We start from the raw sequence: 25,693 nt of genomic DNA on the forward strand, positions 1-25,693 counted from the left end.
GTGTACCTGTCCAAATATATCTTAAAAGATGCTAATGTGTCTGCGTCGCCCACCTCTGCTGGCAGGTGCCCACCAACCTCTGTGTAAAGAACTTGCCATGCATATCTCCCCTAAATTTTCCTCCTCTCATCCACGTCCTTTTGGTAATGGACACAGTACTCTAAATGTGGCCGAACCACAGTCCTATACAACTGCAACATGACCTGCCAACTCTTGTACTCAATACCCTGTCCAATGAAGGAAAGCATGCCATATGCCGCCTTGACCACCCTATTGACCTGCATTGTCACTTTCAGGGAACAATGGACCTGAACACCCAGATCTCTCTGTTCATCAATTTCCCCCAAAACTTTTCCATTTACTGTTTCGTTTGCCCTTGAATTTGATCTTCCAAAATGCATCACCTCGCATTTGCCTGGATTGAACTCCATCTGCCATTTATCTGCCCAACTCTCCAGTCTATCTCTGTTCTGTTGTAATCTCTGATAGTCCCCTTCACTGTCTGCTTCTCCATTCCTCCCTTGTAGTGCAATTAGGCAAGACTTAGGAGGCATAGAATGGGTTAGCAAAATGCAGGGGATGGGGACAATTGAATTGTGGAGCTGGTTTAAGGAACAGATATTGCGTGTCCTTGAGAGGTACGTCCCTGTCAGGCAGGGAGGAAGCGATCAGCTAAGGGAACCGTGGTTTACTAAAAAAATTGTATCTCTTGTTCAGCAGAAGAGGGAGGCTGATGTGACGATGAGACCAGATGGTTCAGATGAGGTGATGGAGAGCTACAGATTAGCTAGGGAGGATTTAAAGAGAGAGTTAAGAAGAGCAAGGAGGGTACATGAGCAGACATTGGCAGGTAAATAAAGGAGAGCCCTAAAGCTTTCTATAGGTATGTGAGGAATAAGAGGATGACTGGGCTAGGCAAAGGGCCAGTCAAAGACAGAAGTGGGAAGTTGTGTGTGGACGCTGTGGAGATTGGAGAGGTGCTAAATGAATATTTCTCATCTGTTTTCACTGAGCGACAGGAGAATATTGCAGAGGAAGTGACTGAGTTAGAGGCTACTAGAATTGCAAAGGTTACGGTTAGTAAGGAGGAAGTGTTATCAATTCGACAACGTGTGAAGGTAGATAAAACCTCTGGGCCTGATGGGATTTTTCCGAGGATTGTCTGGGAAGCTAGGGAGGAGGTGGTGGAGCCTTTGGCCTTGATCTTGGAGTCCTCATTGTCTACAGGTTTAGTACCAGAGGACTGGAGAAGTGCAAATGTTGTGCCCTTGTTCAAGAGGGGCAGTAAGAATGACCCAGGCAATTAAAGACCTGTGAGCCTTGCGTCTGTTGTAGGAAAAATTTTGGAAAGGATTATAAGAGATAGGATTTATAATCATCTAGAAAGCAACAATGTGATTGGAGATAGTCAACATGGATTTGTCAAGGGCAGGTCGTGTCTCACAAACTTCATTGAGTTTTTTGAGAATGTGACCAATCATGTGGATGAGGGTCGGGCAGTTGGCGTGGTGTACATGGACTTCAGTAAAGCCTTTGATAAGTTTCCCCGTGGTAGGCTATTGGAGAAAATACAGAGGCACGGGATTGAGGGAGATTTAGCCATTTGGATTAGAAACTAGCTTTCACTAAGAAGGCAATGAGTGGTGGTTGATGGAAAATATTCAGCCTGGAGTCTGATTACTCGTGGTGTGTCTCAAGGATCTGTTTTGAGACTACTGCTGTTGTCATTTTTATAAATGACTTGGATGCAGGCATTGGTGGATGGGTTAGTAAGTTTGCAGATGACACTAAAGACAATGGAGTGGTGGACATTGTGGAAGAATGTTGCAGGTTGCAGGGAGACTTGGATAAACTGCAAAATTGGGCCGAAAGGTGGCAAATGGAGATTAATACGGATAAATGTGAGGTGATTCACTTTGGGAGGAATAATAGGAAGGCAGGACACCGGGTCAACAGAAAGATTCTTGGTAGTGGAGATGAACAGAGGGATCTTGGTGTCCATGTACATAGGTTCCTGAAAACTGCCCCCCAGGTTGATAGTGCTGTTCAGAAGTCTGATGGTGTTTTAGGTTGCATTGGTAGAGGGATTGAGTTGCGGAGACGTGATGTCATTCTGCAACTCTACAAAACGCTAGTGCGGCCTCGCTTTGAATATTGCATGGTCGCTCCATTACAGGAAGGATGTGGAATCGTTGCAACAGGTGCAGAGGAGATTTACCAGGATGTTGCCTGGTCTGGAGCGAAGGTCTTATGAAGAAAGGCTGAGGAACTTGGGTGTGTTCTCATTGGAGAGAAGGAGGCTGAGAGGGGATTTAGTAGAGACATACAAGATGGTCAGTGGATTAGATAGGGTGCACAGTGAGAGTCTTTTTCCGAGGATGATGACTTCAGCTGGTACAAGGGGGCACAGCTACACATTGAGGGGTGATGGATTTAAGACAGATGTCAGAGGCAAGTTCTTTCCTCAGAGAGTGGTACGGGGGTGGAATGCTCTGCCTGCCAATGTAGTTAACTCAGCCACATGAAGGGCATTTAAACAGCCCTTGGATAAGCATATGGATGCTGATGGGATAGTGTAGGGGAATGGGCTTAGATTAGTTCACAGGTCAGCGCAACATGGATGGCCAAAGGGCCTGTTCTGCGCTGTGTTGTTCCATGTACTATTACAGTTCACAGATCACATTTAACACTAAAATGAGTGGTTGAGTAAAGAGGATAATGAAAATCTGCAGATGGACACAAAGTTTAAATGAATGGACAAGGGTCTTGCAGATGGAGTGCCATGATGGTAAATGTGAGGCTGTCCATTTTGGTAGCAATTAGGGCAAAATGGAGTATTACTTAAATGGTGAAAAATTGTAGCATGCTGCTATGCAGAGGGAGCTGGGCAACCTTGTGTATGAATCACAGAACGTTTGCAGATGCAGCTGGTAATTGAGGCAACAAATGGAATAGTGTCCCTTATAGCTCGAGTGATGCAGTTTAAAAATCGGGAGGGGATGCTCCAGTTGTATAGGGTGCTGGTAAAGCTTGATGTAGAGTAGTTTGTACAGTTTTAGTCTCCTCACTTTAGAAAGGATGTGCTGGCACTGGAGGGGGTGCAAAGGAGCTTCACAAGAATGATTCCAGAATTGAAAATGTTGCTGTATGGGGAGAGATTGAGGAGACTAGGATTGCACTCACTGAAACTTCGAAGAATGAGGGGTGTTCTAATGGCAACTTTTAAAATGATGAAAGAAATAGATAGGAAAGAAACACGGAAGTTGTTTCCACTGATGGGTGAAATTACAACTGGGGGGCACAGCCTCAAAATAAGGGTGAACAGATTTAAGACTGAGTTGAGGATGAGCTGCTTCATCCAAAGGGTTGTGAATCTGTGGAATTCTCTGCTCAGTGAAACAGTTGAGGTTCCCTGATTGAATGTTTTAAAGGCCAAGACAGGTAGATCTTTGAACAGGAAAGGAATTGAGGGTTATGGTGAATGGCGGCTAAGTGGAGCTGAGTCCGCACAAAGATCAGCCATGACCTCATTGAATGGCAGAGTGAGCTGAAAGAGACAGATGACCTACTCCTGCTTTATTTCTTATGTCCGTATGTCCTTAGATTGCCATCCTTGTCATTCCTCCTTCCCTGGAATAGGCCAGTTCTGAATGCTGATCAGTAGGTCTTTAAATAACTCCCGCGTATCAAATGTCGACTTGTTCAATAAAAGCTCCTCCCAATGAATACTGCTCAGCTCCTACCTAATACTCCTTCCCCCAATTTAGTAGCTTCCCACAAGTTCCTGATTGTTCATAGCTATTTTAAAATGTAAGGAGAGGCGATCACCCCGTTTGAAGAAGCTCCTGGTTCAGTGTTTTTCCCCATGTGGGAGTCAGCTACAGGTTTTCTTGTTCCAAGATTGGGGAGGAAATAGCCCAGTGGTGGTACTGCTGGACTGTTAATTCAGAGACTTAGATAACATTCTGGGGACCTGTGTTCAAATCACAGCACAGCAGATGGTGGAATTTGAATTGAACATAAAAGTAAATCATGAATGAAGAATCTAATGATGACCATGAAATCATTGCCAAATGTCAGAAAAACCCAACTGCTTCACTGATGTCCTTTAGGAAAGCAAACTGCCATCTTTACGTGGTCTGGCCTACTTGTGACTGCAGACCCACAGCCATATGATTGACTCTGAACTGTCCCCTGGGCAACGAGGGATGGACAATAAACACTGCGTAGCTAGTGATGTCCTCCTCCCATTAACAAATAAATAAAATTGGATTCTACATCTTCTGATTGAAGATTTGTTTCTTATTCTCACAGTAATTTCATCGCTTACAGTCAGTTTCCCTCCTGCCTGTCTTTTTTGAATGTCACGTAGCCCTGCACATTTACCTCCAGTGTTGATCTCCTTAGAACCATGTCTTTGTAATAGCTCTCAAATCATGCCCGTCAACCTAGAAATGTGCTATTAATTTGTTGATTTTGTTCTGAATACAATGAGCACGCAAGCAAAGAGCCATTAATTTTGCTTTATAACTTTATTTGACCTCTTGACATTATTTACAGCTGTTTTCTGTTTCTACATGCTGTCTTTTCCAGTCCCATGCTGAGTATTGTTATCCCAATAGTTCTTTAATGTCAGTGTGTGTGTATTCCTGGGCGAATACGCTCGTGTGGTCTACGGAGTTGTGGAGGTCGCAGTTCTAGGACAGCCATTTCATAGGCCTACGCTGCAGGTTAGAAGAAAAGACAATCTTTTGCTCTGAGCTCTGCAAACCAGGGCGATGTCAAAAAGGAAACAAGGTCAAAAGAATTTCAACAAGAATCTCAAAATTAACTGCTGAATTCATATCAGCATTACAGGGATCGCCCAACTTAGTGGCCACAACATCCCACTTTCTATTCTTCACAAACAATCCAAATTCTGAACTATCTGTATCCCTCTTAACTTTTATGTTTTTTGAGCTAATTTCTTGTGTCTAACTTGTGCATATTTGTGGTGCCTTATGACTTCTTGCGTTTAGCAATTGATAAACTCACTCTCTCTTGAATTGAGTAAAACCTAGGTTTATAGGATCCCCAGTGTGGAAACAGGCCATTCAGTTCCACAAGTCCACAGCAACCCTACAAAGAGCATCCCACCCAGACCCATCCCCATTCCCTACTCTATCCCTGTCAGCCTGCATTTCCAATGGCGAATATACCTAACCTACACGTATGTGGGCAATGTGGGTAATTCAGCATTCCCAATCCGCCTAACCTACATGTTTCTGGACTGGTCAAAACAATGATTCGATATGAATTAGTTAGAATGCAGCTGTTGACTGTCATCTTCCATCCCTGTGTTGGAGTGAGATTTAACATTCAAGATCAAAAATGAAACACTTGAACAAGATAGTTCAAATTGCGGTTGTTGACTTGCTCGCCGAGTTGGCTTGTTTTCATTCAGACGTTTCGTCACCATGATCAATGACATCATCACTAGAGCCTCCAACAAAACAATGTTACTCTACTCTGTCTGGAATTTATACTGTCCGGTCTGTTACCATGAGTACTGTCACTTCTGGTTTTGATCTATATGGGTTTGTATGTGGGGGCCCAATTGTATCTGCTTGTTGGTTGCATTATGGGTGGAGAATCACGCCTCTCATACAAAACTGGGACAAGGTAACCATAGTAGCCCAAGCCAAGCATAGACATGCAGAGGAATCCTAGAGGCATGGTTCTCAACCCATTCTCCAGCCTCACATTCTTGGTCTCTTCTATTTGAATATGATCACTCAACCATATCCTTTATGACAAACAACAGAGTCTTACATCACAAAATCTTCAGACAGGACTGTCCAGACAGATCCACTTGAACTCATGATATCATCTTTCGCTGGAGGGTTTCCGAAATGTCTACATTCTTCCTCACCTGAGCATCCTTGCGTTCGTGGTTGACAGAGATCTCAGCCATGTCCAACCCATCTCCTACACTTTGGCCTCACCCCTGATGAGGTTCCCTGGTCCTCAATGACCAACCCATCAATATCCACATCGAGAAGAACATCAGCCACGATTTCTAACAAGATCCCACCACCAGGCATATATTCCCCTCCCCTCTCTTGTCAGCCTTCCGCAGGGACCATTCCATCGGGACACCTCAATCCACTCCTTATCCATTCCCAACAGCTCCCCATAACCCAACAGCACTTTCCATGCCACCACAGAAGGCATAACATCTGCCCATTTACTTCCTCCCGCTTCACTATCCAAGGCTTCCAGGGGAAGCAGCGATTTACCCACACTTCACTCAATCTAGTCTACTGTATTCACTGCTCTCAATATGGTCTCCTTCTGCATTGGGGAGACGAAACACAGACTGACCAACCGCTTGGCAGAACACCTTTTTTCTGGCCGTAAGAATGGCCCCAGGTTTCCAATTGCCTGTCACTTGAGCGCCCCATCATGATCCCTGTCCAAAATCTCTGTCTCAGGCTTGCTGCAGTGCTCCAGTGAGTGCAAGCTAACACCTCCGCTCGGTTCGCAGTAAACAGCAGCACCTCACAGTCGCGAACGGTTTTAGCTCCCCCTCCCATTCCTTAGACGACATGCCCATCATGGGCCTCCTGCAGTGCCACAATGATGCCACCCGAAGGGTGCAGGAACAGCAACTCATATTCCACTTGGGAACGCTGCAGCCCAATGGTATCGATGTGAACTTCACAAGCTTCAAAATCTCCCCTCCCGCCACTGCATCCCAAAACGAGCCCAGCTTGTCCCGCCTCCCTAACCTGTTCTTCCTCTCTCCTATCCTCTCTCCCACCTCACGCTGCACCTCCATTTCACACCAACTGACCTCATCCCGTCTCCTTGACCTGTCTGTCCTCCCTGGACTGACCTATCCTCTCCCGACCTTCCCACCTATACTCTCCTCTCCACCTATCTTCTTTTCTCTCCATCTTCGGTCCGCCTCCCCCCCTCTCGCTATTTATTTCAGAACTCTCTCCCCCTCCCCCTTTTCTGATGTAAGGTCTCGGCCCAACATGTCAGCTTTTGTGCTCCTGAGATGCTGATTGGCCTGCTGTGTTCATCCAGCTTCACACTTTGTTATCTTGGATTCTCCAGCATCTGCAGTTCCCTTTGTCTCTGAATAAAGGAGAAGGTAGGTGAAGAGGAGACAGACAGGTTAAAGAGGCGGCGGATAGAGCCAGTAAAGATGAGTGTATGTGGGCAGTTAGGGAGGGGATCGGTCAGTCCAGGGAGGACGACCAGGCCAAGGGGGTGGAGCTGAGGCTGGTAGGTAGGAGATGGGGGTAGGGCTTGAGGTGGGAGAGTGGATAGGTGGGAGGAATGACAGGTTAGGGAGGTGGGGATGAGCTGCGCTGGTTTTGGGATGTAGGTGGGGAGGGGAAATTTTGAAGCTTGTGAAGTCCACACTGGTACAATTAGGCTGCAGGGTTCCCAAGCAAAATAAGTGGTACTGTTCCTGCAACCTTTGAGTGGCATTGTTGTGGCACTGCAGGAGGCCCAGGATGGGCAGATGGAATTATGGTGTTGAAGGTGGAGATGTGCTCAATAAGTAGGAGCTTGACGTAGATGCCCTTGTTATCTGGACGTTCCAGAGATGTGTGTAAAGCCAAGGAGAGGGCATCTGCCATGGATCTGCTGCATCAGTAGGTGAATTGCAGTGGATCAAGGTAATGTGGGAGGCTGGAGTTGATGTGGCCCATGACCAACCTCTCAAAGCATTTCATATTTATAAATATGGATGTCAGAGCCACTGGGCAGTAGTCATTGAGGCTTTTGAAAAAAATTGCTGACATTCAGTGCGGGGATCTTAAAGCATTAGCACGAACATCAGAAAATTGGAGAAGCCTCGAGCATATGAGCACAGGTAGCTGAGGGTAGGGAGGGCGTGAATTACAGAAATCAAAGAGGGCAAGATACAGAGAGAGAGAGACAGAGATCATAGTGAACAAATGATTGGCCTGGTAGGCAGTGGAAAATAAATGATTTTACATGAAAGATGCAGATATCTTCGAAAAACAGGACATTGAGTTTTGGAAATTAGTGTTATAGTTGATTTGGAGTGAACCAAGTTACTGTTCAGTTTGGTTGTGGCTTTTGATGAAGGGATGGTCCAACTGAGATTGAAATTGGAGGAAGATTTCAGGATTTTTTCATGTTCTTGTCTTTCTGTTATGCCCCGAGGTAAAAAGCATTGGAGATGCTGTTAATTTTTTGCACGGCGAGCTGCAGAATATTAACCAGTCTCACACCATTGCCATCACCTTGCCCTTGCAGATGCGGATAAAGTTCTCCAAGCTGACAGAAATTGAAAGCACTCGCATCCTGTGACGATGGTAAGTTTACTTTCTTAAAAAAAAATGCTTGCAGCTTAATGAGCATAATAAAGAGCACAGGGGCTCTGGTTAACACTGCTGCCTCATGGCACCAACAACTTGGGTTCAATTCCGCCCTTAGGTCACTGTCTGTGTGGAGTTTGCACATTGTCCATGTGTCTGCATGGGTTTTCTCCGGGTGCTCGAGTTTCCTCCCACGGTGAAAAGATGTGCAAGTTAGGTGGATTGGCCATGCTAAATTTCCCAAGGTGTTCAGTGATGTGTAGGTTAGGTGAGTTATAGGTGGATGGGTCTGGGTGGAAAGCTTTGAGGGGCAGTGTGGACATGTTGGGCTGACGGACCTGTTTCCACATTGTAAGGATTCCCTGAATCATGATTCTATCATTTTACTGAGCGCAAAGGTACAATATTAGCCGGTCATATTTGTCTCACCTCTTTACACATTGACAAGAAAGCTTTAATTTCAGTTTCTATGCATTTGCAACGTGTCTGCTGTCTCTAACAAGGCTGACTATATCTCCTTCTCTAATGCGCATCTCCTGTCCCCTAACACCAAGAGGTGACACTTGCTTTTCGTTTCGTACAATCAGTAAAACAATAGCCTCCATATTACAGCCAGCGGCTTCTCTTAATGCTCACACACGGTTCTTTTTTTCCTCCAGGTATTGACCACTCATCATTTCTTATTCCTCATCTCATCTCTCTCTCATGCACTCTCTCTCTCTCTCTCTCTCTCTCTCTCTCTCTCTCTCTCTCTCTCTCTCTCTCTCTCTCTCTCTCTCTCTCTCTCTCTCTCTCCCTGTCATTATCTCTCCTCTCCCTGTTATCCCCCATCACTTGACTCACAGGCACAAACAGAAGTTCACAGTCACACTGTGTTGCACATGCATATCCTATCCGTCATGCTCAAACATACTATCCATACACACACAGAACCAGGAACACAGTCTCTCACTCACACATTCTGTCACATTCTCACTCATTCATACTCCGTACTGTCACACAGTCAAGCACGGTCTTGCACACATGCTATGGCATACTTGCATGCACTGTCGCAGGATCTTTTGCCAATGCTCATACTCTCAAGTACACACAGACACACACCCCCCCCCCCCGACAAATCTCTCCCTCACACACTTATGCTTGCAAATTTGCTTGCTCTCAAAATCACTCGCTCTCACAGACACTCTCACAGCCTCATGCATGCTTGTAACACTCCCTCCTTGTGCTAATTCTTTTCACACACTCTCAAGCACAGACACTGGCACACACATTCTGTCGTGCGCACACACACTTTCATGCACCATCTTTGCACTCTTGAACACAATCATATGCTCACCTCTCTCTCGCACACAGTCAATTTGATTTGAGTCATCATTGTCACTTGTGCCTTGGTAGACTGAGAAGTTTTCTTATGCATGCAGTACAGACAGATCATACCATACAAAGTGCATTCGTGAAATGGAACATTGTGCATCTTCTCTGTAGCTGTCACTGAGAGCGAGATCCAAGTTAGATCCAAAGGGCCTGTTCTGTGCTGTACTGTTCTATGTTCTATGTTCTAGATTTAAAATTTTAAGTGTTCTATTCAGATCCCCAAGAACAGCGGTGAAGATGCAGTTCTTGAATCTTTTCACACATGTATACAAACTTTTTTACATCTTCCCTTCAGTCAAAGGTAGAAGAGAGTGTAATTGTTGGGTGAGAAGGGCTTTTGATTTTGTCAGTGGGTTTCCCGAGGCAGTGGGAAATACAGGTGGAATCAATGAATGGAAGGCTGGTTTGCATAATGGACTATGCTGTGTTCACGACTCTGTAGTTTCTTATGACCTGAGGAAGAGCTGTTGCCAAACCATGCTGTGATAGGTTGCTTTCTATGGTACATCAATAATTGTTGTCCTTGTGGACACACTGAATTGCCTTAGCCTCTTGGGGAAATAGAGACTTTTTTGCCCATTGTGACGATCTGGGTGGACCAGGAGAGATCGTTGGTGATCAACACTCTCAACTATCTCCACCTCAGCAACATCTCTCTCACTGTCTGATGCAGGCGTGCTCACACTCACATTCTGTCGCCCATTCTGTCTGTCTGTCTGTCTCTCTCTCCCTCATTGCCCATCTCTCTCGCTCTGTCTGTCGCGCGCTCGCTCTCTCCAATTCTGCCTGGAAGAAGAAAGGCAAGAGCCATAATAAATAGGGATTGTTCAGCTAGAGGAACCATGCTGTGATATGCATCCAGATAGGATGCTTTCTCTGGTACATCAATGAAAGTTGTCCTTGTGGACACACCAAACTGCCTTAGCCCCCTGGCAAGTAGAGACAAATGGTATGCTTTTTTGCCCATTGCAACGATCTGGGTGGACCAGATTTTTCACAGTCGTACCTGTGACTCCATTGTGGCATATTAACCAGGTCAACAATGTCATTGAGGGGATCCTGAAGGAGGAGGACCGTAAGACACAGCTCGATGTACACATTGGTAAGATGAGTGATTTGGTTTGGGGTAACGCTTGCATCAAGCGTTCTGAGAGCTAGGCAGTGGATTAAATAGCAGGACCTGTAAAGTTGTAATCTCTGGATTATTCCTGGTGCCACATGCTGAGAAGGCAAGAAAAAGGGGAAGAAAACAGATGAATGCTTGGCTCAAGTGTTTGTGTTTGGGGAGGGATTTAGACTCCTGGATCTGAAGGAGAATTTGTGAGGATGGTATGTCCTCTACAAGTGGGCTGGTCTGCAGCTGAAGCAGAAAGGAACCAAAATCCTTGCACAAGGGTTTGCTAATGTTGTGAGGAATTTAAGCTATCGGCCTTGCAAGCAGTGGGCAGTTGAAGAGCAGGGAATTCACTGAGGGGTGAGAAGCTAATAAAATAATAATTATATTCTGGGATTTCAACTGCACAACATTAATTGAGATTAGATAAAAGTTTGACTTGGGAAATAATTCTTTGAATACATTTGATAGATTATTTTACATGAACATGGAGATGAGCTTGTAAGGGACAGTGCAATGCTGGACCTATTTCTGGGACACAAAGCCAGTGTTCCTTTGGCCCTCGATGTTGCGCCGACCTGTGAACTAATCTTAACCCATCCCCCAACACTATCCCATCATCATCCATATGCTTATCCAAGGACTGTTTAAATGCCCCCAATGTGGCTGAGTGAACTACATCAGCAGGCAGGGCGATCCTTACCGCTCTCCAACTAAAGAACCTGCCTTTGACATCTATCTGAAATCTCGTTAGGGGTTTACTACAGGTCCCCCAATAGCAGCAGGGAGATTGTAGAAAGCATAGGTCGACAGATTTTGGAAAAGTGTGGACGCAGTAGGGTTGTTGTAATGGGTGACTTTAACTTTCCTAATATTGATTGGAACCTCCTTCGAGCAGAAGATTTGAATGGAGCTGTTTTTGTAAGGTGTGTTCAGGAGGGTTTCCTAACGCAGTACGTTGACAGGCCGACGAGGGGAGAGGCCATTCTAGACTTGGTGCTCGGAAACGAGCCGGGGCAGGTATCAGATCTTGTGGTGGGAGAGCATTTTGGTGATAGTGACCATAACACTCTCTCATTCTACATAGCTATGGAGAAGGAGAGGATTAGGCAGAATGGGAGGATATTTAATTGGGGAAGAGGAAACTATGATGCGATTAGACACTAGTTAGGAAGCATGGACTGGGAGCAGTTCCATAGTAAGGGAACTATAGACATGTGGAGATGGTTTAAGGAACAGTTGTTGGGAGTGATGAGTAAATATGTCCCTCTGAGACAGGCAAGAAGGGGTAAGATTAAGGAACCTTGGATGACGAGAGCGGTGGAGCTTCTAGTGAAAAGGAAGAAGGTAGCTTACATAAGGTGGAGGAAGCTAGGGTCAAGTTCAGCTAGAGAGGATTACATGCAGGCAAGGAAGGAGCTCAAAAATGGTCTGAGGAGAGCCAGGAGGGGGCACGAGAAAGGCTTGGCAGAAGGAATCCGGGAAAACACAAAGGCATTTTACACTTACGTGAGGAATAAGAGAATGGTCAAAGAAAGAGTAGGGCCGATCAGGGATAGCATAGGGAACTTGTGTGTGGAGCCTGAGGAGGTAGGGGAAGCCCTAAATGAGTTTTTTGCTTCTGTCTTTACGAAAGAAACGAACTGTGTAGTGAATGAAACCTTTGAAGAGCAGGTGTGCATGCTGGAATGGATAGAGATAGAGGAAGCTGATGTACTGAAAATTTTGTCAAACATTAAGATTGACAAGTCGCCAGGCCCGGATCAGATTTGTCCTCGGCTGCTTTGGGAAGCGAGAAATGCAATTGCTTCGCCACTTGCGAAGATCTTTGCATCCTCGCTCTCCACTGGAGTCGTACCTGAGGACTGGAGAGAGGCAAATGTAATTCCTCTCTTCAAGAAAGGAAATAGGGAAATCCCCGGCAATTATAGACCGGTAAGTCTCACGTCTGTCGTCTGCAAGGTGTTAGAAAGGATTCTGAGGGATAAGATTTATGACCATCTGGAAGAGCATGGCTTGATCAAATACAGTCAACACGGCTTTGTGAGGGGTAGGTCATGCCTTACAAACCTTATCGAGTTTTTTGAGGATGTGACTAGTAAGGTTGATGAGGGTCGAGCTGTGGATGTGGTGTATATGGACTTCAGTAAGGCATTTGATAAGGTTCCCCATGGAAGGCTCATTCAGAAGGTCAGGAGGAATGGGATACAGGGGAACTTAGCTGCTTGGATACAGAATTGGCTGGCCAACAGAAGACAGCGTGTGGTAGTAGAAGGAAAATATTCTGCCTGGAAGTCAGTGGTGAGTGGGGTTCCACAGGGCTCTGTCCTTGGGCCTCTACTGTTTGTAATTTTTATTAATGACTTGGATGAGGGAATTGAAGGATGGGTCAGCAAGTTTGCAGACGACACAAAGGTCGGAGGTGTCGTTGACAGTGTAGAGGGCTGTTGTAGGCTGCAGCGGGACATTGACAGGATGCAGAGATGGGCTGAGAGGTGGCAGATGGAGTTCAACCTGGATAAATGCGAGGTGATGCATTTTGGAAGGTCGAATTTGAAAGCTGAGTACAGGATTAAGGATAGGATTCTTGGCAGCGTGGAGGAACAGAGGGATCTTGGTGTGCAGATACATAGATCCCTTAAAATGGCCACCCAAGTGGACAGGGTTGTTAAGAAAGCATATGGTGTATTGGCTTTCATTAACAGGGGGATTGAGTTTAAGAGTCGTGAGATCTTGTTGCAGCTCTATAAAACTTTGGTTAGACCGCACTTGGAATACTGCGTCCAGTTCTGGGCGCCCTATTATAGGAAAGATGTGGATGCTTTGGAGAGGGTTCAGAGGAGGTTTACCAGGATGCTGCCTGGACTGGAGGGCTTATCTTATGAAGAGAGGTTGACTGAGCTCGGTCTCTTTTCATTGGAGAAAAGGAGGAGGAGAGGGGACCTAATTGAGGTATACAAGATAATGAGAGGCATAGATAGAGTCGATAGCCAGAGACTATTTCCCAGGGCAGAAATGGCTAGCACGAGGGGTCATAGTTTTAAGCTGGTTGGTGGAAAGTATAGAGGGGATGTCAGAGGCAGGTTCTTTACGCAGAGAGTTGTGAGAGCATGGAATGCGTTGCCAGCAGCAGTTGTGGAAGCAAGGTCATTGGGGTCATTTAAGAGACTGCTGGACATGCATATGGTCACAGAAATTTGAGGGTGCATCCATGAGGATCAATGGTCGGCACAACATTGTGGGCTGAAGGGCCTGTTCTGTGCTGTACTGTTCTATGTTCTATGTTCTATTATCCCTCAATGCGTAGCTCTGCCCCCTCAGACAAGCTGATGCCATCATCCTCAGAAAAAGACTCTCACTGTCCACACTATCTAGTCCACTGATCATCTTGTATGTCTCTATTAAATCCCCTCTGAACCTCCTTCTCTCCAATGAGAACAGACCCAAGACCCTCAGCCTTTCTTCCTCAGACCTTCGCTGCAGAGCAGGCAACATCCTGGTAAATCTCCTCTGAACCTTTTCCAATGCTTCTACATCCTTCCTGTAATGGGGTGACCAGAAATGCACGCAGTATTCCAAGTAAGGCTGCACTAGCTACATCTTTTAATTTACTAGCACAGAGTACATCGCGTCCAGGATACCTATTGACCTTTAGCCCCATTAGTTTCCCTAGCACCTCTTCTCTGGTGATATTTCCTGTCTTCTTTTTGCCCCTTGTTAATTAAGTAATTTTGAGATGCTATTTGTGTCTTTTGCTGTGCAGACTGGTATAAAGTATTTGTTTGTCTCATTTGCTATTTCCTGATTCCCCATTATTATTTTTGCCGCCTCCATTCTTTAAGGGATCTGCTTTCACTTTGACCTCTTCCTTCATTTGTTTAAATAAGCTCTTATTGTCTGTTTCTTTTCTATTTCTCGGCTTTGAAATCTTTCCTTATTTCTGGTTTTCTACTAACCTTGGGCACTGACTGTTGAATTGGCAGAACATTGGAGAGAATGCTTAGAATATGAAATTTTTGGTCTGATAAATAGTACTCGACATGGTGCTGTTGCCTCCGCTCCTGCTCAGGTCTCTCCCACTTGAAATGCCAAATGTGAGCCTGCCCATGCTCTTCACAGCTGCCCTGCAGCATTAAATGGCTGGAGGCAGGACAGCGGGCACCCTCTTGGATGGAAGTTCTACCTTGTAGAACTCCTGGCCACTTAGAGCCCAGCAGAGTCTGAAGTTGCTGATGGCTGGATGGCGGGTCCCCGACTAGAGGTGCGGAGTGGTCGAGGTTTGTTAGGGGTTTTTAAAAGGTTGGATGAGAGTTTAAGGGCATGAAATGCCTAGGATCAGGCCAAGGGGCCTGTGAACGATGTTCCCCTACCAACTCACTTTTTCTAGACTGGATTGTGCATGTAAAGCTTTCTGATTGACATCTATCTCCTGACACAATAGAGGGGATCCCTTAAATTGCCATCAATTAGTCTCTGGAGGTCAAAGGATAGGCAGGCTGCTTGACAGTTCCCCAGAACTTTCACACATGTACGCACAGTGCCCTCCAGATTTTGTGTGTTCTTCCCACCTTCGTATCTGTGGGATGGGGCTGTATAATCGAGCTCATAAGAAGTTATCCTGAGCCTTGAAATAGGACTGGAATGATGCAGCCAAATCTGGTGACTTAACTTCAAGACTAATAATTTTGGTAGTCTTGAATAATAATAATGAAATTTACCCAACTTGTTTTAAGAATGTGACATTTTATCATCAAATTTAGCTAATGCTGTTTTCATTGGAGTACAGGGGATTAATAAGTAGTTAATCGAGACATTAGGGATTACGATAGGTTGGGATAAGATAAACGTGGAAAAGCTGTGTTCCCATGGCTAATGGATGATGTTACAAGGAGAAGGGAATGCATTCATGTTTTGGGGAAAAGATGTAGGGGGATGTAAAGAGGAATTTTTTTTTAAAGCAGTGAATGTTTCTGCCTGGCATTCGATGTTTTGACAATGTTTGCCAGATTTTGTTGGCATCTTGTGAACTAACATTGAATTGATACTTGCTTAACTACTAATTGTTTTTGGTAGACACTGTAGAACATACCATATGTATGGCAAAATAGCAAAATTACAAGAGAAATCTAGTTCAAAACCTAGGTAACAGAGCACCTTTTTAAAATTAACAAGAACGTGTCATTAATACACTTAATAGCTGCGACATAGTGTGATTTAAAAGAATGCTGATAACCCGAAGTGAAATAGGGGTTGTAAGATCCACTGTTTGAAACGAGTGAAGAGCCAATTAGATTGTACTTTGGATTTGGATGTAATGAGAATGCACGCCGGTTGAAAGAGATCGATGTTTTAGGTTAAATTGTTCTGAGTGCTGCTTCATAAATATCAAGGAGGGCTCCATAACATATAAAGCTACTGTTCCTCCACCATTGTTCCACAGAAATTACTGAAGCAAACAACAGAATATGACCAGCATCACTGACGGTTCCCTAGTTAGATTTGACATTTTGCATTTGAGAAGGAAATGGCCTGTTTCCATCATTCCAGAGTACTTTTGTGAATCATTGTATTTATTTCTAGGCCAAATAAAGGAATTAATTTTATTTAATAGATCCAATAAGTTAAAACTGTAATCGAAGTTAGTTTTCTTCCTCCTTTGTCGTGGATCTGTTGGAGTTGCACACAGCACAATGTGTCTTCGATCAACACAAATTGACACAAAACGAGCAACTTCTAAATGTGACTGAAGTAATCAACTGTTCAACGACCATTATTGATGGTTTGGAACAAAATCACAAAGACTAGGTCAATGTGCCACTCTGTGTCGACATGTATCTGAACTGGCTGCTGAACGTCTTTGATACGTATGTATGATTTACACTTTAATGTAGTACGTTTAGATTGTCCTAAGGTGCATTGAACTGCTTCCTGCATATTGGATTTTGATATATGCATGATCAGTTAAGTAAATGTGAAGATTGTCGACTGATTAAAACCAACCCTGGCATTGTTGACATAAAGTTTCAGTGTGTTCTAATTTCATTTCAGTGAAAGAAATAAAGTAGTTAAAAGTTTTAGCGACTTTTGTTTTAAATCATAAAATTGAAACTGATATACTTTTGATTCCATTTGGTCAGATCTGTACAGGATCATGTAGACATCTCGACACTCTGATTGCAATGCTCTTCACGGTTACAAATGTTAGTGCTGGAGAATGACGTGTATAATGCGCACAATATGAACATCATCCAGTTAATGTCAAGGAATAAACGGCCAGATGTTGAATAAAATTTTGTGACCGTCAATCTCGTAGAGTCATACAGCATAGAAACACCATATCTATGCCTACCAACAAACACCAAACTGCACTAATCTCATTTATCTACACTTGGTCCAGAGCCTACTTTGACCTAGCATTTTAAATGCTCATCCCAGATGCTTTTTAAATGTTGAGAATACCTGCCTCTACTGCCCTCTCAGGCAGCGTGCTCCATACGTCTACCAGTTTTGACATGAAAAAGCTTTTCCTCAGACTTCCTCACCTTAAACTTGTGCCGTCTGGTTTCATCCTCACCTTAAACTTGTGCCATCTGGTCTTAGACACATGTGCCTTGGGGAAAGGATTCTCACAATGTAGTCTGCCTGTGCCTGTCATAATTTTCTATGCCTCAATCAGATCAGAGGAATTGAGTATAAGAGCAAAGTGGTCCTTCTGCAGCTGTACAGGGCCCTGGTGAGACCACACCTGGAATACTGTGTGCAGTTTTGGTCTCCCAATTTGAGGAATGACATTCTTGCTATTGAGGGAGTGCAGCGTAGGTTCACAAGGTCAATTCCCGGAATGGCGGGACTATCATATGTTGAAAGATTGGAGCGACTGGGCTTGTGTCCTCTCGAGTTTAGAAGGATGAGAGGGGATCTGATTTAGACGGATAGGATTATGAATGGATTGGACACTGTGGAGGCAGGAAGCATTTTTCTGCTGATGGGTGAGTCCAAGAGGGAGAGAGAAAACAGGAAATTGTAGACCGGTTAGACTGATGTCAGTAGTGGGAACGATGCTGGAGTGAATTATAAAAGATGAAATTACAACTCATTTGGATAGCCGTAACAGGATAGGTCAGAGTCAGCATGGATTTACAAAGGGGAAATTGTGCTTGACGAATCTTCTGGAATCTTTTGAGTATGTAACTATGAAGATAGACAAGGGAGAACCAGTGGATGTAGTGAACCTGGACTTTAAGAAAGCCTTTGATAAAGTCCCACATTGGAGACTAGTGAGCAAAGTCAGGGCACATGTTATTGGGGGCAAAATACTGACTTGGATTATAAATTGGCTGGCTGACAGGAAACAAAGAGTCGTGATGAATGGGTCCCTTTCGGAATGGCAGGCAGTGGCCAGTGGGGTACCACAAGGTTCGGTGCTGGGACCACAGCTGTTTACAATATCCATTAATGATAGAGATGAAGGCATTAAAAGTAATCTTAGCAAATTTTCCAATGACACAAAGCAGGGTGGTAGTGTGAAATGTGAGGAGGATGTTATGAGAATACAGGATGACTTGGATTGGCTTGGTGAGTGGACGGATGGCTGACAGATGCAGTTTAATGTTAATAAATGTGTGGTTATCCACTTTTTTGGTAGCAAGAACAGGAAGGCAGATTACTATCTCAATGGAGTCAAGTTGGTAAAGGGGAAGTACAATGTGATCTTGGTGTTCTTGTACATTAGTCAATGAAAGCAAGCATGCAGGTACAGCAGACAGTGAAGAAAGCCAATGGCATGCTGGCCTTCATAACAAGAGGAATTGAGTATAGGAGCAAAGACGTCCTTCTGCAGCTGTACAGGGACCTAGCTTAGAAGGATGAGAGGGGGTCTGATTGAGATGCAGAAGATTATTAAAGGATTGGACACTCTGGAGGCAGGAAGCATGTTTCCGCTGATGGGTGAGTCCAGAACCAGAGGTTCTGTTTAAAAATAAGGGATAGGCCATTTAGAACAGAGTTGAGGAAAACCTTCTTCACTCAGAGAGTGGTGGATATATGGAATGCTCTGCCCCAGAAGGCTGTGGAGGACAAGTCTCTGGATCGTTTCAAGAAAAAGATGGATCGATCTCTTCAAGATAGTGGAATCAAGGGTTATGGGGATAAGGCAGGGACAGGATACGGATTGTGGATGATCAGTCATGATTATAATGAATGGTGGTGCTGGCTTGAAGGGCCGAATGGCCTACTCCTGCACCTGTTGTCTGTTGTAAAAGTTAATTGTAGAAGAATGATTAAGATGGTCCCATATATATGGTGTTGGCAGCTGGTTCACATTGGGAAAACAACATGGTTGATCTTGATTCTACTCCTACTTGTTACACAGAAGCCTCTTCGAGCAACAATTCTTGAATGCCACAATGATGCCACCCGAAGGTTGCAGGAACAGCAACTCATATTCAGCTTGGGAACCCTGCAGCCCAATGGTATCAATGTGGACTTCACCAGCTTCAAAATCTCCCCTTCCCCCACCGCATCCTAAAACCAGCCCAGTTCGTCCCCTCCCCCCACTGCACCACACAACCAGCCCAGCTCTTCCGCTCCACCCACTGCATCCCAAAACCAGTCCAACCTGTCTCTGCCTCCCTAACCTGTTCTTCCTCTCACCCATCCCTTCCTCCCACCCCAAGCTGCACCTCCATCTCCTACCCACTAACCTCATGCCACCTCCTTGACCTGCCCGTCTTCCCTGGACTGACCTATCCCCTCCCTACCTCCCCACCGATACTCTCCTCTCCACAAACTATCTTCTTTTCTCTCCATCTTCGGTCCGCCTCCCCCTCTCTCCCTATTTATTCCAGAACCCTCACCCCATCCCCCTCTCTGATGAAGGGTCTAGGCCCAAAACGTCAGCTTTTGTGCTCCTGAGATGCTGCTGGGCCTGCTGTGTTCATCCAGCCTCACATTTTATTATTCTTGAATGTTGATGGGACGTTGAAATGCAGGTAGATTATCGTGATCACTTGTTGAAAATGGATAGCAGCTAGTAGTTCTCTTTCGTCTCAACTAGTGACCAGTAGGCAACGGTCAAACAGTACCTAACCCAGAGGTCACAAGCTCCTCTGAGACATGATGTTAGTTGAGTCTCATGAATAACTACCTGCAGATGGACTATCTGCAGATAAAGCATGGTATTAAATCTCACATATACTGCTCTCAACCGTTTTAATTGAAGTATTTATCACTCGTTGCATAGAAACAGATCACAAAACTGAAATGGCATATGCACAAATACCAGCATAGAAGTTCTTTACAGTAGCATTTTGTTTAAAGTTGTATTTGTAAAATAAAAGGGTGAAATATTAACTTTCACAAATCATATTAACATGCTGTAGAAATCTGTGGAAGTGAGAAATTTGTTTTTTGATTCAATACATGTCTGACAAATGACAATTCAAAGAGATCTTTGTTTCAGCTGGAGTGGGTTGTGGAGTCAACCTCATTAGGGGCATTTAAGTGACTATTTGACAGGCATATGGGTGATAATACAAGATAGGGGTGGAGGTTAGATAGACCTGAGGTTTAGGGTAAAAGTTCAGCACAGCATCATGGGCTGAAGGGCCTGTACTGTTCTGTGTTCTATGTATCTTATGCTGTATTCAAATAAGTAAAGTCAGTCAGTGACATTCTGCAATTTCCTTTTCCAGGGGTAGGAGTGGAAGAATCAGAGTGTTTCTTTGAAAATTGGCTTGATGTGTCTGTCCAAGGGTCATCTGGAGGAAAAAATACAAGTGTAAGTACTAAATCTATCATTGCTGATACACATGTAAACTGTAGATTTAACTGTACGTAAACTTTGTTTAACAAACTAGTCCACTCAATAAACTGACAAAAATTACACACCAGATGTTTACTGTATTCTCATCATCTCTGTGATGTCTGGTGAGGGTGCAAGTGAGAAGGCTCCCTGCCAGTAAGTTTGAGTTAAGGCGAAGTTGCATCATTACTGAAGTTATTTATGCTGTAAATGAAGGAGAACAGGAATGTGTATATCCCATACATTATGTTCCTGTTCTTGAGTGTGTGTTTTTTGTGTGTGTGGACCTATTGATCAACTGGAATTGCCTCAAAGAAAAGCTGTGTAATTGTAGAGTCATGGATGTTTGTTGCACAGGAGGAGGCCGTGCGGTCTGTCGTTACTGCACTACTCAACAAAGATCTGTCTACATTGAACTCACATGGCATTGATTTCCTTTTTGATTGTTTGACCCATAGCCCTGGAGCCTACGGCAACACAAGTGAATATCTAAATACTGCTTAAATATTCAGACACTTTATGAATCAGCCACACTTTCAGTCAGTGAGTTCATGTCAACTAATGGAAAAAGTAGCTTCCAGTTATCCTTTCTATGCCCTTCAAAATCTTAAACACCTTTTACCAGGTCCCCTTGTCTGCTCCAATCTTGTAATCAGTCAGATGGGCAGGTCAGTGGCAGATTGATATAGCCTGAAGAAGGAATAAGATAAGAGAGTACTTAATGTGGCAAAGCCTGTCGTGCCCGATGGAGGTCAGCTACAGCAGTCAGCAGTGAAGTCCACTGGCAAGGATGGGCGGGTTTTAGCCCAGCGCAGGGAATACAAACCATCACGGGGGAAGCCTCGTTCAGAGTGTCTGCAAACTCGTGGCTTAGGAAAGGACTGTAATAGAACATAGAACAGAACAGAACAGTACAGCACAGAACAGGCCCTTCAGCCCACAATGTTGTGCCGACCATTGATCCTCATGTATGCACCCTCAAATTTCTGTGACCATATGCATGTCCAGCAGTCTCTTAAATGACCCCAATGACCTTGCTTCCACAACTGCTGCTGGCAACGCATTCCATGCTCTCACAACTCTCTGCGTAAAGAACCTGCCTCTGACATCCCCTCTATACTTTCCACCAACCAGCTTAAAACTATGACCCCTCATGCTAGCCATTTCTGCCCTGGGAAATAGTCTCTGGCTATCAACTCTATCTATGCCTCTCATTATCTTGTATACCTCAATTAGGTCCTCTCTCCTCCTCCTTTTCTCCAATGAAAAGAGACCGAGCTCAGTCAACCTCTCTTCATAAGATAAGCCAGGCAGCATCCTGGTAAACCTCTTCTGAACCCTCTCCAAAGCATCCACATCTTTCCTATAATAGGGCGCTCAGAACTGGACGCAGTATTCCAAGTGCGGTCTAACCAAAGTTTTATAGAGCTGCAACAAGATCTCATGACTCTTAAACTCAATCTCCCTGTTAATGAAAGCCAAAACACCATATGCTTTCTTAACAACCCTGTCCACTTGGGTGGCCATTTTAAGGGATCTATGTATCTGCACACCAAGATCCCTCTGTTCCTCCACACTGCCAAGAATCCTATCCTTAATCCTGTACTCAGCTTTCAAATTCGACCTTCCAAAATGCATCACCTCGCATTTATCCAGGTTGAACTCCATCTGTCACCTCTCAGCCCATCTCTGCATCCTTCAATGTCCCGCTGCAGCCTACAACAGCCCTCTACACTGTCAACGACACCTCCGACCTTTGTGTCGTCTGCAAACTTGCTGACCCATCCTTCAATCCCCTCATCCAAGTCATTAATAAAAATTACAAACAGTAGATGCCCAAGGACAGAGCCCTGTGGAACCCCACTCACCACTGACTTCCAGGCAGAATATTTTCCTTCTACTACCACTCGCTGTCTTCTGTTGGCCAGCCAATTCTGTATCCAAGCAGCTAAGTTCCCCTGTATCCCATTCCTCCTGACCTTCTGAATGAGCCTACCATGGGGAACCTTATCAAATGCCTTGCTGAAGTCCATATACATCACATCGACAGCTCGACCCTCATCAACTTTTCTAGTCACATCCTCAAAAAACTCGATAAGTTTTGTGAGACATGACCTACCCCTCACAAAGCCGTGTTGACTGTATTTGATCAAGCCATGCTCTTCCAGATGGTCGTAAATCCTATCCCTCAGAATCCTTTCTCACACCTTGCAGACGACAGACGTGAGACTTACTGGTCTGTAATTGCCGGGGATTTCCCTATTTCCTTTCTTGAAGAGAGGAATTACATTTGCCTCTCTCCAGTCCTCAGGTACGACTCCAGTGCAGAGTGATGTTTGACTTTTTAAACTTTTGTTTTTATTCTTCTACTGTTATACTAAGAAGACTGTAGTGCTGAACATTTTAACTTATTCATTTATTTTTATCACATGGAGCATGGAACGGTACAGCACAGTACAGGCCCTTCAGCCCACGATGTTGTGCCGAACTTTTACCCTAATCCTGTGGTCAATCTAACCTCCGCCCCTACCTTATACTATCATCCATGTGCTTGTCTAATAGCCGATGAAATGCCCCTATTGAGGCTGACTCCACTCCCCTCTCCGGCATTGCATTCCACTCCCCTACGACTCTGAGTAAAGAAGGATGGATAAATTTTCTACTTCTGCAACTAAAATTGCGTACCAAGGTACTTTGTACCTGAGATGGCACCGTCTAAGGCAACTTTGTACTCTTTTCTTTGTACTCTTGTACCCTGTATTGAATGCATGTGATAATAAAATCTCACTCTAATGCATAGCAGGACACTGGGAAGCTTAGAGGAGAAAAGGGACCCTGGAGTGCTTGTTCATGAATTCCTGAAGGGGTCAGGTCAGGCTAGTAAGGGTTGTTACAAAGACATATGGGACACCTCCCTTTATCAATTGTGGCATAAATTGTAAGAGTGGGAAGGACACTTTGGAGTTGTTTAAAAGTTTGGTTAGGCCACAGCTGCAGTCGTGTGTGGCATTTTGGTCACCACCCATTAGGAAGGATGTAATTGCACTGGAGGGAATGAAAAGGATGTTGCATGTGTTGGAGCATTTTAGCTGTGAAGAAAGACTGGAAAAAATCACATTATTTTCTGTGAAGCAGAGAAGGTTTGGTGGGTGAATGGAGGTCCTGACAGAGGCATATAAGATTATGAGAGGTATAGATGGGTTGAATAGAAAGCATTGTTCCCCTTAGTTAAAGCATCAATAACAATAGAGCATAATTTTAAAGAGAAAGACGGGAATATTGAGGAGGTTTGAGGAACATCGTTTTCATCCAGAGTGTGGTGAAGGTCTGGAGCGCATTGCCTGGGCGGGAAGTTGAAACAGGAAACCTCACAACCTTTGAAAAGTACTTGGATGAGCAGTTGACATGTCGTAATATTTAAGAGAATGGTCTCCTGTGTAAAAATGGGACTAGTATATGTTGCAGTGTATTTTTAGAGGTACAGCCTTAGTGGGCCATAGGACCTCTTCTGTACTATATGATTCCATGACAACCCCCAGCCCAGGCAGCTGGTTTTTTCAGTCATCTCCAGGATTACACCCTTCATAGTGTGATCCCTTGCGTTGTTCGCCCTCCCAAGTTCATTAGCTCACACTTTTCCTGGTTGAGTTCAATTGCTGTGCTCAGCTGACCAGTCTGTTGATCTCCTCCTGAAGTTTATTCTTCCTGTCTGTCAACCAATTTTGGATCCAGTGTGCCACTTTGCCTTTGATCCCATGGCTGTTATTTACATGGCCATTCCATCGATATCCTCCTCACTAAATTAGCCATTCGCTAGCAATACAGTCATACATCCTGTGTTTAAGCCCAAATGATGAATTAACTTGACAAATTTCAAGGGTCCTTGTGGAAAGCCCTGCACAACCCCACTCAAAGCAAACATCCTGTCAAATAGATATCCCTCTACCATCAATCACCCTGTGCTCTCTGCCACAGCCAGTTTTGGCTCCAGTGTGCCTCTTTGCCTTTGATCCCATGGCTGTTGTTTTCTTGCTCAATCTGCCAAGGGGGACTTTACTAAGCCCACATCAAATGCATAATGTGACCTCATCTTAACAAATCCATAGTGTTTATCCCTGATTATTTCTTGCAAGTACATTCTACCCCTAAGAATGCCTCTTTATAGCTTCACCAGTGCTGAGATTATTCTGACTGGCCTTTAATTTCCTGGTCTGTTCCTCTCTCCGTTTGTTAATAGTGGGACAATGTTAATAGTGTTTCATTACTTCACGTGTGATTGACAAGGGTTTGAAAATTGCTGCCAGCGGCCCAGATATCTCCTCCCTCACTTCCCCCGCTAGCTGGTATACGTTTCAGTTCGCCCTGTAGATGTATCCACTTTTAAAGTTGCTCAACCAGCTGCATCTCCCTGTCTCTTAACCTCTGATGCTCCGAGGTCCTCTGCCCTGATATCTTACTTGCAGTGTCCTTTTCCATTGTAAAGATTGACACAAAATATTCATTGAGGACGGTGCCGATGTTTTCCAGGTCCACACAAAGATTACCTCTGTGAAATGAACGAGGAGATATTAGAGAGGTTTGAGATTTACAATCAAGAAAGAAATTGACAAAATGACTTCCTTGGAGAATCATACAACATACATTGTCCATTGTTGTAAACAAACAGAAGTTTTTGTTTCCACAGTTGTTTGCAAATAGCCAATCAAGATCATAAAATAATGTTTTAAGATGATTTACAAAGCAAGGCAATTGAGGAAGATGTATTGGATGTATTGAACTCTCAACTACCTCCCTTAAGTTTAGGAATGTCAGTATTTTTCTTCTGGATAACTTTTGCAGATATCTTCAAACAAGTAGCTGAACCCACAGATTTATGTGACCAACGAAGCCTGAGCCTTTTGCTTCACGATGCAGTCCAGATCCCTCGGCAGCTGGGTGAGGTAGCTTCATTTGGAGGCAGCACCATTGAACCAAGTGTCCGCAGTTGCTCCCAACATGTAAGTGTGCTCTGCACCAATTCATAATGTCAAGCGGGTCTACTTGCCAGTATGAATTTTG

At 44.4% G+C, this 25,693-nt stretch overlaps 1 long non-coding RNA gene across 2 annotated transcripts in view; it reads left to right on the plus strand.

Moving 5' to 3' along the window:
* The first annotated feature begins 7,718 nt into the window (after positions 1-7,718).
* Positions 7,719-25,693, plus strand: part of LOC132207868 (uncharacterized) — a 38,070-nt gene continuing 20,095 nt past the window's right edge. Inside the window, exons 1-3 of one of the 2 annotated variants that reach the window (XR_009443931.1) lie at positions 7,719-8,342; positions 20,526-20,611; positions 25,475-25,632. This is a non-coding gene — a long non-coding RNA (uncharacterized LOC132207868). The remainder of the gene's footprint in view (positions 8,343-20,525; positions 20,612-25,474; positions 25,633-25,693) is intronic. The other variant, XR_009443930.1, reaches the window with a different exon arrangement.

The sequence above is a fragment of the Stegostoma tigrinum genome, unplaced genomic scaffold (assembly GCF_030684315.1).
Source record: "Stegostoma tigrinum isolate sSteTig4 unplaced genomic scaffold, sSteTig4.hap1 scaffold_187, whole genome shotgun sequence".
NCBI classification, from domain to species: Eukaryota; Metazoa; Chordata; class Chondrichthyes; order Orectolobiformes; family Stegostomatidae; genus Stegostoma; species Stegostoma tigrinum.